The sequence below is a fragment of the Quercus suber genome, unplaced genomic scaffold (genome assembly GCF_002906115.3).
Source record: "Quercus suber isolate HL8 unplaced genomic scaffold, Cork oak 2.0 scaffold_186, whole genome shotgun sequence".
NCBI classification, from domain to species: Eukaryota; Viridiplantae; Streptophyta; class Magnoliopsida; order Fagales; family Fagaceae; genus Quercus; species Quercus suber.
Window position 1 is genome coordinate 1,022,206 of NW_027069644.1, and position 14,754 is coordinate 1,036,959.

The following is a 14,754-nucleotide window of genomic DNA, read 5'->3' on the forward strand; positions in this document are numbered from 1 at the left end:
TAATGTATTAATGTTGAATAACTCAAATCATAATTAAAAACGTTAGCAGCTTTGCTTATTTTATATCGTGTTATTGTTGTAAATCTCTGCAACTTTCAGGAGTGTGGCTTATGACCCTTGAAATGAGTTATATAACTTGCTTGAAACACTATATTACGTAACCTACTGGAAATTATATTCCAAAACACAATATTAGATACCTTGCACCTAATCATTTCAATACATACCACAACCATACACATACTCTAAAGAACTACATTACAAAGTCTAAACTATCTCAAAACTCAATATTATATAAAATGCTCCGAGTCTCTTTCAATGTGTTCCACGAACGCACATACATCAAAAGACCACAAATTAATATATTATCAAGTCCGCAGTAGTTCCAAAATCCTAACATGTTAGACCAAAACATCCATGCAAAATAACGAAATACCACATTTCACCAAGTCCACGATAATCCAAAATCCAGATGGAGGCGTTCAGCCATGAGAGTTGCAAGTTCAGCTTCTTCGGCTGCAACAGACAATGGAGGCGTGCCTTGGCATTGGCAGCCTCCTCAACCTTTGGTCTGTAGACTTCAAAGCATTGCCTCTCCAATTCCAACAGTCTGCTTCACTCTCACCAATGTTTATGTCATTCCATATTTGCTGGTCTCATACAGCAGCAGTCAGCAGCAAAACCAATTAAGGAATTTTCATATGTAAGTGTTACTTATCATTCAAAAGAAACTAAAATCTAGCATTATTAATATTTAATAGAATTTGAGCAAAAAATATGATGTCATATTTCACAGCATGCACGATCCAAAGTTTGATGCTTAAATACAGCACCTACCTGGAGAGAGATAATTATTTGCAAAATTAATGAATCAGGGGTCTTACAGCTTATGTTAGGTTTAATAATTAGAATAAAGATAATAGATTTAGTACAGCTATTAAGTGGCCAGTTGCACAAACTTAAGCATAGAAGATGCTTATACATATTTTAATCTAGTGTAGTGAGGCAGGCCAACCTGAAGAAACAGCACTTTGTAGATTAGCTTGCCCTGTGTACTCTGATAGTGCTGATACATATCTGTTCAACAGAAAAATGAAATAAAAAGTCAATAGATAAAGATTGCTAATGTTATATAAAGCAGAAGCTTTCATAAATCTTACACACACACACACAGACATATATACAAACAGTTGTTTCATAAGTTAGAAATTGACTGATGTCTACTACATGTTTTGTGGTAATAAAATAAATAAATAGATAAGTAAATAAATATTTGTAATACAAATTAGGAACTCAGAAGCTTAGCAAATTTTGAATTACAAAAGAAAAGAACTTTACCCTAGTAATGCATCAAGCCACACATATATGGTCTGCTTATTGTCATTAGGAACTGGGATGCCCCAATACACTGATGCTCGGGAAAAGGAAAAAAATCTCTTAAGCCACTTTTGATCCAGCTTTACACCTTCAAGAAAAAAAGATTATGGAAGTGATTAATAGAAAATTCCATATAGCGAGATACAAAAAGGGTATTCCTAACATTTCATCAATAAATTGCCAAGGGGAAAGAGATGCAAAGAGAATTTTAGATTAAATTCATAAAAACTGATTCCCCTGCCAAGCATGATTGACATTTGACAGCAGAAGCACTATCAATACAGGGCATGTCACCAATAAATCTTTACCCAAAAGGCGTATTTAAAGTATTGTTGGTTCAGCACAAAAACGTTTTAAGGAATATATTAGCAATCATGACATAATGACTCTTCAAAAAGAATATCTTGAATGGAAAGTACTATCAAATGCATTCTGTCATGTGTCTATAACTATAGCAATAGCTAATACAAATTTACTACAACAATATATACACAATATGCTAATTATTATGCTTACAGCATGCTCAGGCTCTTAGCAGGATACTAATCATGCTGAACGCAGCCCCCAAGAAAATCTTTCAACACTAAAGCTCAGGGACAACTATTTAGGACATGCTAGACTAAGTTTTTTCATAATTACCTACTATCTCACCTCATTTAACTGGAAAGAAGGCTGAAAAAAATTTGGATTTTGTGTCAAAGTTTCTTCCAAGAATTTTTTATTTTTTGATAGTGCAAAGTAGTAATTATCCTCTTTCCACACAACACATGACTTCAGTTGCATAGGGCAACAGTTGTTATCAAGCAATTCTTTCTCATCCAGCAGATTCATAGAGCTAAAGACATTACACTATTGTGGTACGCATACAAAACCTCTCTCAAACAAAACGACCACAACAAATACATAAATACATACATTCAAACAAGACAGTGCATATATGAAAATGGAAATCAGCGAGAATCTATATAAAATAAAAAAGGAATTCCACATAATGAGTAATCTCAACAAGTTCTTGTAAATATCAAAGGAGATTTTCTACACAAATATTAGCACCCACAAAAATAAAAGAACTCACTTTTTATCAAATGCTCAATTATAGATAATGCAATAACCCCATCACTAATCCAAAAGTATGTATGTGAATATAAAAACAATAAGCAGATAAGGGAAATTAAATTTAGATAATGTTGCTACATCCACATTTACAAGTTCAAATGCAAATATTACCTGATACTCCTCACAGCAGACACAATAAATTCCTTCATATATATGCAGATATCACCATTGGCAAGAACCCTTGAGTAAAATTCCTTCACAATTGATTCATGCTTGGGATCTGACAGATCAATAGTCCGTATGAACTTATCATAAGATATGTCTAACTGCAGGCAGAATGTAAACAATAAAACAAAGGAGATCATTACAAATTGGAAACTATACACAACAATTGGAACATTCAACAAGTCAGGCTAAAGTAAATTGAGAGTGCTTTCGTATCTTGGGTTAATATTACATCTTTCCAGAGTGTCTTATATTCTTGTTAAATTAACATCGCAATGTTCACTTGGGTCAGAACCCTGGACTGCTGCAGCAGTAGTAATTTTCTCCCCATGCTTATCCGTGCTGGTAATAAATACAACTTTCTTCCCTAACAGCCTCTGCCACAAGATATGAACCATAAAAGTTTTTCCCTTCACATCATATTTTAACACTAGAATTGTTCAAAAACATAAAATTACAACAATGCACATTTTTCCCTGACTTGCTTGCAGAAATATGTTACCTATATGATATTAAAAATATATACATACAGTCTTCAAATAAAACGACAAAGCTATTTGAATTTACTCTTCATTAGTAAAAGAGCCGAGCTTTTGATTTGTTTTTACATCTTCTCAATTCATGAAAAACATATAAACCAATCGAAGGGCCATATTTGATAAATCAAGCATACAAGAAGGGTTTTTCTATTTAATTGAAGCTGTGCAGAGTGTTCAGAAAGTAAAAAAGACAAAAAGTTCGAGAAGAGAGAAAGAAAACTTTTTTTCATTTATGGTTTATGGTTCTTTATGTGGTTAGTGCTTGTTATATTCTTGAAATGTTTTCACACCCATATCAAAAAAAGAAAAAAAGAAAAGAAAAAGGTTTTCACACCTGTAACCATCACACAAACAACACATCTAGGCTAACCCATCTGCCATAATCAATGTAAACTCTAAAGATGTTGGTTTATATCAAAATGGAAAAGAATGCATAACAGAACCAACCCAACCCATGCTTCAGATTACACCAAATCAGAAAAAACCTCATAGATCCAATCCATATTTAAATTGATAGTAATGAAATACTTATCAACTTCATTTTAAGCATTTCTTCAATACAATATGTTCAAACCTCATAGACCCAACCCATACTTCAGATTCCAAGAGATAGGTATGCAATTTCTAATTCCAAAGTATACAAACTCTAGCTCTCAAATTATACTACTGCTTTGTTCATCAAAAAAAAAAAAAAAATTATACTACTGCTTTCATACTTCGTAGTCTCTTTACTAAAAAAAATTTTATTTTTTTGGGGGAAACCTGTAATTTAAAGAGAGACCTGTAATCGGAAGAAAAAGCGGAGGAGTTGAGATCGCCGACCACCGCGCCTCAGTTCGTCGTCGGAGATCTGTATTTGAGTTTTCTTACAGAGAGAGAGAGACTGATGAACAAAAATGAGTTTAATAAAAAAAAAAAAAAAAGTAAATATTTGGAGCCCAAAGGCCAAAAGAGGAAAGACGGTCCCTTCTTTTTTTTTTTTTTCTTTTTTTTTTTTAAGGTTTTATTTATTTATGGAGTACTTTTTTAAAGGTTGTATTGGTTAAACTTTTAAATAACTTTTAACCAAAAAAAAAAAAAACTTTTAAATAACTCTCCAAATAACGTAGGCCATACTTTGACGTGAAAAAAAATTAGTAAAGATAAAATATAAGAAAAACCAATTTAATGCAAAGAACAAAAATAATATTTAGTTAATAAGGTAAAATTTAAGTATAGTATCTTAGTTATTATTTTTTAGATTTTGTTTTTAAAAATTTAGACATATAGCTATTTAACAAAAAAATAGATTCCCATCTCATATGGAAAAAATTCATATAGCAAAATCTTAAGAAGAAAATCTTAAAAAATAGTACTTAAATCTTGCCCTCAGAAATATTAACAAATAAAAAACAACTAAATTCTTGGACCAGTTTGCACAATTCTTGAATTTCCTTTCTTCATGAGACGCCCTCTTTCTCACGTGTGTGAATCCTGAATTTACTGTGAGAAGGATTTTTTTTTTTTTTTGAGATAAAAAAAGATTTAATTCATAGATTGCCTTGCATGGATCTTCATTTCCTAAAACCTCTTAGCCAAAATAAAAACCTTGCGCCACGCGGTCTTACAGAATATTCTTTTTGGCCCACATAGTAAAAACGACAACACTCTTTTTGCAAGAAAAACACAAAAAACCAGTCACCACACCCACAGTCCATCATATATATTCTAAATTTCCCAATTCAAATAAACTCAAATGGATTATGCAATAGGCATAAAATAGGTAATTAAATCACGCGCACGTATAGACAATATAATTGTACATTAAAAATCAAACCTTCAAGTCTCATACATGTGTAGAAAGAAACATATATATTCTCTCTTTAGAATAACAACTTCTTCAATCAAACTAATAATTATGCAAGTGTACGGAGGTCACCAACACAATACAGAACAAACAGCAAGCAAATCTCACACTACTGACACAGACAGTCATGCTTGCCTATTCTCAACCAACAACCAACAAAACTAAAACATGGAAATCTACTTTTTGCATGAACGCAATCTTCCTCTGGACGTGGAAGCTCCAAATGATGTAAAGGGTAAATTTAAGCACTACGTTGGTAACAAGTATCAGGCAGCTGAGGCTATGATAGAGCCATCGTCAGTATTCAGAGTTGGAAGTTGGATACCGACTTGACTGTTGATAACGCCGCCACCTTCGCTGGCGCTGCTGCCACTGCAAGAATTACACTCGCGTAGTTTACGAATGAGTATGACAATGAAGATCATGAAACCAACTATTGCGACAGCAATTTTGATGCCGAAAAGAAGCTTTTCCTCCCTGTTACAAAGTTAAAGTTTTCTGTGCATCATTACCGGAAAAGATTCAGAAATTGACTATAAATTAAACACACAAACACATGTATAAAAATTAATAATAACAACTAATAACTATATATAGTCATAGATAGTGTTACCCGATCAAAGGCGGGGGAGAATCTGCAAAAGTACTGTAAGGGGTGAGAGGAGTTGGAGGATTTGCAAAAGCCCAACGTGCCATAGATAATTTGAGGGCTTGAAGCTCAGATGTTATATAGGCACTTGGAAGACTCAATGGCAGGCTTGAATCTGAAAGATGAAGATGAGGATTTTATTATATAGGCTTGAATCTGAAAGATGAAGATGAAGATGAGGATTTTATTATATAGGCTGGAATCTGAACAGGACAGGATTTTTCACTCTTCACATGGTGGGTTCCACTCTGGTTACGTGTATACGCACTGGTGGGTACCTATGCTGAGTGGTGGGTAGGTCAATCTAATGAGAAGTCTTTACATTGGCCGCGGCTGAAATTTGATAGGGCAGCCATATGACGAATCTTGGAATTTTTTGTTTTTGTTTTTTTGGTTAAAAAATCTTCGAAATTTCACCAATGCAGGTATGGTACGTAGTCATTGTCAAGGACTCAAGGGTAGCCAATGGAAGACTAAAAATTTTGTTAAAAATACTTCTTGAAATTCACAGCATCCATATTTCTGGGCGTCCATTATCTATCTTTCTTTTTTCTTTTTATAATGCAATAGTAGTTTTGGTTTATTAAATCCACTATGTTTCACGAACTTTCTTTTTTTCTTTTTCTTTTTTTGAAATATCACTCAAATTTTTACAAAAAAACATACACAGAAAGATTTTCTAGTCAACTTAGAGTCTTAATATGATACTTTTTATTTTTTTTGAAAGGAGGAGTTTTAATATGATACTGCATCCAAAATTAGTTTTTGGGAGCCTTTAAATTGGATGGAAACCTGGCCTCTCAAACGATTGCAGAGTTTTAGTTTAGTTCAATTATCTTTTCTTAGAATATGATAATTAATTAATGAAAGAAAATATATTGTCTCACTTATTTTAAAACTATATATTTTTTATTCTTTATCATCAAGCTGATTTTTATTTATGTAGTTGAAATTCCAAGTTCGAACACAAAATTTTCATTTAACAATATAAAAAAAATGTATTAATTAAGTTAACTAGAATACACTTCCTTACACTATCATGAATTTTTGTTTTTGATAAAGTGTAACCGATTCTTCTTTTGAAAAATTAACCATCAAAAAGTAAAAATTGACGCGGACTATGAACTCTATGTCAACATGCATGTTGGCATAGTGCATATTCTAGATGCGGTTTTGACTGTTCAATCGCTATTTAGTTATACATGGCACATACTTATCCTTTCATTTAAAATGACAATGATTCTTGCACTACTATTCCAAGATTTTTCTTTACACGTTCATACCAGAGCTACTTTATAGGTCTTAATAGTTGAAGAGTTTTTGGAGTCACCAACCTATCCATATATCTTGATTTATTAGAGGACTAGGTCTTTCATTTTTTGACCTTAATCCCGGAGATTACGACAATTGCTGAAGGACTAGACTTTTAGTGCTTCCTTGAATGGAGTTAAGGACTAAGACTTTATGTTGATGACAATTTTGACACAAAAGCCACAGACCACTTGGTTCGTGTCAAGCTCTCAATGCTAAATTGGCTTTGCAAGGTTAAATTTTAACACAACTACCTCCAAAATCCAAATATTCTTAATTGTCAGAGGATTTTGATCTTTGATTATGTGAACTGATAAAAGGGAGCACGTGATTCTCACGCTATACGCTTTAGATGCCACGATAAGAGAACTACTAGTGTGTAAATAATTAATAATTTCCACACATGGAATTCTTGTTTCACGTGAGGAGCTTTTTAAAGGAGAAAAGAATATTCCACGTATGAAATTATACTTTGGGGGAAAAAGGATCTGCCGAAAAAATGATTCGGACATGAAAAGGTAGTGGGGTACCCAAATCGTTGATCTTTTTATTCAGTTGTTCTTAACCTCTAACACAAAGTACAAAAGAATCAACAACCAAAAAAAGTACAAAAGAAACAGTAGTAAATCATTAACTCCCTTATTTCGGTTCAACCATATAATTGACTACTGACTAGTACTACAAACAAAAGAAGCTAGGCTCTATTTAACTATTAGCCCATAGGCCATATCATAAAGTACTTATAATTAATTTCAAGTAGACAAGGTTGTGGCCTATGTGTTTTCTTGCCCCAATTATGACGTCACAGAATGTTTGGTGGAGAAAAGAATTATAGATTTATGCAAAAGTGGTAAATAATTACTCAAAATTTGTCCGGTTAGAGTTATGTGAAAGAAGTTGTAATCTTAGAACTAGAAGTGTTCATCAAATTGCATAAATCGCATTAAAATTATTTACAAAATAGCATAATCGCAATGTATCGCAATTAACAGTGCATCACACCGTATAATGCAGTGTCATTTGAGATTTTATAATAAGAAAACCATACAAATCGCACCACACTGCACTCTCTATTTATTAATTTATTTATTTTTAATATTAAATATATTATTAATAGTTTAATAACTCTAATTTTCAAAAAAAAAATTTAATAATCCAAGCAAGTGTTGATTAGGAAAGCCAATATAAAATAAAGAAAAACTAGCTCAATAGTTTAAAATTTCGCCCAAAACAAAGGGAAAAATCAGTTTTTGACTGAGTAGAAAAAATCAGCTTTTGACTGAGCAAGAAAAACTCAAAATTTGAAAAATATACTAGTTTCAAACTGTATCTTATATATCACATCGCACATGTAACCACAAAAATGATGTGCGGTGTGATTATGATTTTTGCTATAAACTCTAAACCGCATTGCACCGCACATGTAACAGCAAAAGTAAGGTGCGGTATGATTATGATATTATAATAATTATTATATTATCATTGTTATTACTATTATCACAAGTTTTACTAATTAACATGTAAATAAATAAAGATATACTCTATTTATATTTGCTTAGGATTTGACATTTCTTATTTGTCTTGTAAAAGTTATAATAGAAAAAATATTTGAAAGATAGATCTCTATATTAAATTAGACTATTTTAGTTAATTTTTCTACTTTTATTAATTTGATGTTTTATTTATATTTAAAATAATTATTAAATTAATTATGATGTTATCATGGTTCGATCTCGGTCCAACTTCAGTTCAATCTCAAAAATTTTAAACCTCTTTGTTTTTTTTTTTTTTTTTTTTACGATTAAATGAATGATCTGAATCTGAAAACCATGACCTTTGCCATTACCTCATTTTAAAGTTTCAGCCGCCGCCGCCCTATGAATAGGCTTTTGGTTTTAAAGTTTCAGCCGCCACCACCCTATGAATAGGCTTTTGTTTTTAAAGTTTCAGCCACCATCATGAAAGCCACAGCCGACCAGAACCAAAGACAAACTTGAGGCGTAGCCTTAACCTCTCATACCGATAACATTTTAAATGTAATTCACTCCAATATTTATGCAGTCAATAAAACAGCCTCCCACCAAAAACAAAAACAAAAATAGTCAATTCAAAAAGTACAATATGTAAGTCGACCAAGGCAGCAAGAATGCCGTTCTCTTTTGTCCTTTGCTTGTTTAACTAAAGATCAATGCTATGAAATAGGGACAATATTTACCATCTTTTTCACAAAATGTGAACGTCCTAGGAAGAATGCCGTTCTCTTTGTCCTTTGCTTGTTTAACTAAGATCAATGCTATGGAATAGGGACAATATTTACCATCTTTTTCACAAAATGTGAACGTCCTAGGAAGAGCTGCACTTTTGTCAATTATTGTATCGCACTACCTCAAAATTAATTAATAATGAGAAAAATACATTCAAATTTTAAATATCACGCTTTGTAAATGGGCTTTTAAAATGGTTATAAGGAATTGTATTAGGATTTCCAAAAAAATTTCATATCAATTCCTATGCAATCACAACTTATTGAAATAGTAGATGCCTACTTATTTTAACATTCTTCTAATACTGTCTTTATTGCTCATCGGTCATTTTAGAGTCACATCATCAACTGTTCGGAAAAACGTAGTACGGTATAAAAAAATTATATTTCTAAACTTATTATTATTTAATTAATCCCCAAAAAAGCTTTGAATTTATAACATTGCTAAAAGAATGAGAATAGAGGCCACAAACGCGTGGACCCTGCGCATAAATTAAATGAACAAAAAGCGATTTAACAAAAAGTAAAGGCCTGGTGTGGATGTTATTCTATTAATAAAAGTCTTATTTAATCCTCGGGTCTGGGTTGGGTTCGCGTTTAAAAAAAAAAAAAAAAAAACCCGAAACCCGACCCGGATATGACCCGGTTACCCTGAAATTACAAAAAAAAAACCCCCTATATATATAGTTGTAATGTAAACCCTATTTCCCTAACCCATCCACCTCTTATTATCTGATCTTATTTCAATTTCACGCCCTCAACCTCACACCTCAACCTCACATCTCCAACTTACAATCTCACTCACTCAGTCTCAGTTCTCTCACTCACTGTCTCACACAGCCACAAGCCCACAAGCAGTCAAGCACAGGCAGTCGCTGTCGCCGATCTCACACTGTCGCCACACTGTCACAAGCCTACAGCTCTCTAATCTCTCAACTCCGTTCATCCTCACCGTCGCCGATCTCACTGTCGCACAGCCCTCTGCCCCTCTCATCTTCCTCGGCCATGGCCTCACGGCCTCGCTCCACCTCGATCTCCATTTTTTTCTTTTTTTCTTTTCTGGGTTCAATTCGTCTCAATGTGAGTTTGTGTTTGTGATTTTGAAAGGGAAAATCATAGATCTAAAATTTGTGTTTGGTTTGTGATTTTGAAAGGGAAAATCATAGATCTAACATTTGTGTTTAGGATTTCTGTGTTTATGTTTGTGATCGTGTTTGGATTTGTATTTGTGTTTGTGATTTTGGGCCGAAAAATCATAAATCGAAGTTTGTGTTTCTGATTTTGGGCTTGGCTGGGCATGAGGAGACGGGGCCTGCAGGGCCCGCGGAGGCCCGACGGGGCGGGTTTGGGGTTAAGAAAAAAACCCGTTTAATAAACGGGCTGAGTCCGGGTTTCAGGTGCAGACCCGTGGGTCGGGTCAGAGTATGGAAAAACCTGGCCTGAACCTAAGCCGTTGCCATTCCTGTCCAATAAGAGATTATCACATCAATATTTTACTTAAAATTTAATGTATTCTATAACACCTAATAACATATCAATAAACTCCTAATTTGGTTGGATTTATTTATGGGTATTAGAATTGATTGGGTGTGATGATGTTTATTCTTAAATATGTAATAAGATGATGTGACATGTTGAAATTGGAAAGATAAAATATGGGTTTTACACCACATTCTTATAGAATTTAATCCCTCATATTAATTTATTACATATCCATCTATTTTACATAAGAAAAATATAACATGACTAAATTAGTACAAATTGCACTTTATAAATACATTAGAAAGAAAAATATGGGAGAAATAGGAAATTTGTCTTCTTTTCGTTAGGGAAGTAGGGGAAAAAAATTGAGCCTAGGAAGAAAATATTCTAACCCTCTTTCTTTCGGAGATGAGTTTCTTCTTTACCAAACTAATAAAATTGTACTCATCCCACCATTTCCTCTCCTCAATTTTTTTTCATTATTTTCCTTTTCATCCTAACCAAAAAAACCTAAATATATATACATTTTGTTTAAAAATAAAAGAACGTGGAAGTCTATCACCTCACTACTGCGAAACTTCACTGAAGTGGAATTTTCTTCCCATTTGTTGTACAAGATTAGCTTTGTAAAAATATTATTCAATGACCTCGCGTTATCTCTATGTCATCCTTCTTTGTTGCACCGTTGCAGTGACACCTCCTTATTGCATGGCTAGTAATTTTTAAATTTCTGATGGAAGAAAAACAACTTTAGATTGCAACTCTTAGAGCATCTCCAATGGTCTATATAAATTCAAAATTCTCTCTATAATAAGGAGTGAAATCCAAAAAAAGCTCTCCAACGGACTCTCTATTCCTAGATTTTTTTTTTTTTTTTTTGGCTCATGAACAGTAGCTCATCAAGTCTGATGGGCTACTGTTCACTCTTCAAATGTTTTTTTCTTATTATAATAATTAGGTGTTGAATAAAAAAATATTCGAAGATGTGTAGTTGTTAAAAAAAGAATAAATAATGAATGAAGAAATAATATTTAAATGAGATAGAAAATCTGTTGGAAGTGTATTTGAAAAAGTGAGTAGTTAAAAGGTAAAAGTTACTGTTCATTCTCCAAATAATACAAAAATTTAGAAATCATGCTAGAGATGCTCTTAGGGAAAAAAAAAAAAAACACAAAAAAACAACTTCAAATTGCATAAAGTGGAATTTTCTTCCCATTTGTCGCAAAAGAGTAGCTTAACAATATTATTATTCAATGACCTTACGTCATCTTTATGTTGTCCTTCTTGGTTGCACCGTGCACCTCTTCATTGCCTTGCTAGTAATTTTTTAAATTTCGGACGGAAGAAAAACAACTTTAGATTGCAACTCTTAGGGGAAAAAAACAAAAACAAACAACTTCAAATTGTTGAAAGTGGGGGGTTTTTGGTTGCATACTCTAGTTGAAATGTTTATGATTCTGCTTTTCAAAATACCTCACATCATATTATTTATTTTACACTATACTTTATTAAAACACTATTTATGTGATTTGAGAGATGCGATGGAGAGAGAAGAGAGTAAGGGGAAGACAGAGATCTAAAGTAAGGAAAAAATGTTAAATTACTGATTGTTCCAAAAGTTTAAGTTATTAAAATATAGTAACTTAACCACATATTCTAACACTCCCCTTACATGTGAGCCAAAACTACATTTTTAATAGATGAGAAGACCCAACATGTGGGATTTTAAATAGAATGTAGAGGAGACAATAATCAAACTTAAGAACTCTTGTTCTAATATCACATTAAATTTTTAATTATCTCAAAAGTTTAAACTATTAAAATATAGTAAATTTAATCACATATTCTATCAAAAATAATAAAATATAAAATACAAATAAACACTAACCTTTAAATATAGCAATACTGATGATATTTTATCTTTTAAATAGAAACTTTGGCCTTCAAATCAATATCTGCTATATATATTTATATATGTAAAGAACTCTGACCTTTAATTCACAACTCAGAAAGTCCCCCAACCCCTTTGTGAGATCCTTTCATTTAAGCCTTGCATATACATATCCAAATCTAATCAAAATCAGGTACCATGGCCAAACCATTTCTGCCTCCTCCCCCGCCTTGCTCATTTGTAAACCTTCCGCCTCTTCCTACACTTCACACTCCTGTTCAATCGTCAACCTTCATGGCTCCTCTCTGAATGGGTGTCAATATATAGCTTCGTAGACCATCATGTCTAGCCTCTCGGTTAATATATAGCTTAAGTCATTGACAACTAATAACTTTTTTCCCTGGTATGGTATTAATAGTTTAATACAACCTCTTTTTTAAACTAACAGGGCAGAAAAATGGCTTTTGGGCTTGTGGGCCTATGGCTCGCAGCGGTAATGGTTATCCTTCTGACACTTTTTTTGAGATTCTTCTTTAAACTACGCCAGTGTACCAACAGTGGCGGCCACAATAACGGTACCTGTATCCAACTTCCATCTGTGAACACTGACGACGGCTTTCAGTCAGCCTCTGTGTAATCTGATCCTCACCAATACGGACACAGTGTAAGTCTTCTCGTTGTTTGGAGCTTTTCCGTGTGGACTAAAATTCTGTTCATGCATGCATGAAGTATAATTTTTTATTATTTAGAATTTCATGCTCTTTTTTTGTGAGTTAAGGCCTGTTTGGTAATATTGTTCTGGTAACGTTGTTTAAATGTTGTGAAAATAATGTGGGTGAAAAAGTGTCATGGAAATAAGTATTGTGTTATTTAAACTACAAAAAACTGTTATTTAAACAACAACCAAACACACCCTTAATTAGTTTTATATATATATATATATATATATATCATCAACTGTCTGAGACTCTTGATGTTTTTGACAGCTGTGAGAGAAAGGTTGGCAACAAACTGCATATGAAAATTTTGTTTGTTATTATTATTAATTACTATTATTGGTATTTCCCTCTCTCGTTTTCACTTCATATTTGTTGTCTTGGTTTCTTTGTTTTTAAGTAAAAACATGGGTTTTCAGTTTGGACTCATAACCCACACAATATGACAACAATGACATTTATCCTGATTGCTTGATCTGGTGTATGTATTGTGCATTTGTATGCAGCTTGCTGCTTGTTTGTATTGTGGGCTGTTATATTTTAGAGATTTGCAGCTTGTCTTGTTTTGTGTTTATTTTTTGTTGTTCTCTATGATTGTGTGAGGTGTGTACGTAATAAATTATTATTTTTGTTAGTGTATGCGCACTTGTACGTATATCATTTGACTAAACTAGTGCACCCAATATCTATATTTGAGTTAACCTAAAGTCACCAATTCTTATCACGGACTGTGGAATGTTGAATTTTGTTTTGTTTTTATTTTTTTTTTTTTTGTTTTTTTTTTTTTCAGCCTAAGAATAAAAATTGTCTTTTTTAGGAGGCTCAAAAAAAGTGTCATGTAAACAAAAAGAACCTTTTGTCTTGTGGATTTTCTTTATAAGGATCTTTTGTTCCACTTTAATCATTACACTTCAGGGTTTTCATTATCTGATTTTCTCAAATCTACTAAAAAAAATTGTGGGGATGGAGATTTTATATAGAAACATTTTCATTCCACTTTGAGTATCTCGCATGTACTATTCTGTATTAGTTTTTTTTTTTTTTTTTTTCATCAACTTTTATGTGGACATTTCCACATCAACTATGGATATCTATGTAAAATATTGGATGTAAATTAGTAGGAAAGTATATGCATAACTTTATAGTTTATATTTCACCAACTACAATTTGTCAATGTCAAAAAAAAAAAAAAAAACAATTTGTCACATTTTTTTTCTCAGAAAAAAAAAATCAAATACTCAATATATTTTAATTGATTGATTGATCATAAAATGAAGCACATGGATAAAAGATTCCGATTTGCCAAAGAACGAAAGATGTGTATATGGTAGACTGGTAGTTGTTGGATTAAGAGCCTTTTGCCCATTAATTTTAGTTCGCCTCTAAGGAGAACTTAAAA

General features: G+C 32.6%; 1 long non-coding RNA gene across 3 annotated transcripts; it reads right to left on the bottom strand.

The window, feature by feature from the left end:
- Positions 1–273: 273 nt before the first annotated feature.
- LOC112024674 (uncharacterized) lies at positions 274–4,106 on the bottom strand. 3 transcript variants are annotated; one of them, XR_010630964.1, is made up of 6 exons: positions 3,979–4,106; positions 2,891–3,035; positions 2,605–2,759; positions 1,339–1,465; positions 1,016–1,077; positions 274–650 (listed from the first exon to the last, which is right to left on the bottom strand). It is a non-coding gene; the product is annotated as an uncharacterized LOC112024674 (long non-coding RNA). The 3 variants fall into 3 exon arrangements; XR_010630965.1 differs by lacking the exon at positions 2,891–3,035 and having other exon boundaries at positions 2,605–2,713; positions 3,979–4,105; XR_002884159.2 differs by lacking the exon at positions 2,891–3,035 and having other exon boundaries at positions 3,979–4,105.
- Between the last annotated feature and the right edge of the window lie 10,648 nt (positions 4,107–14,754).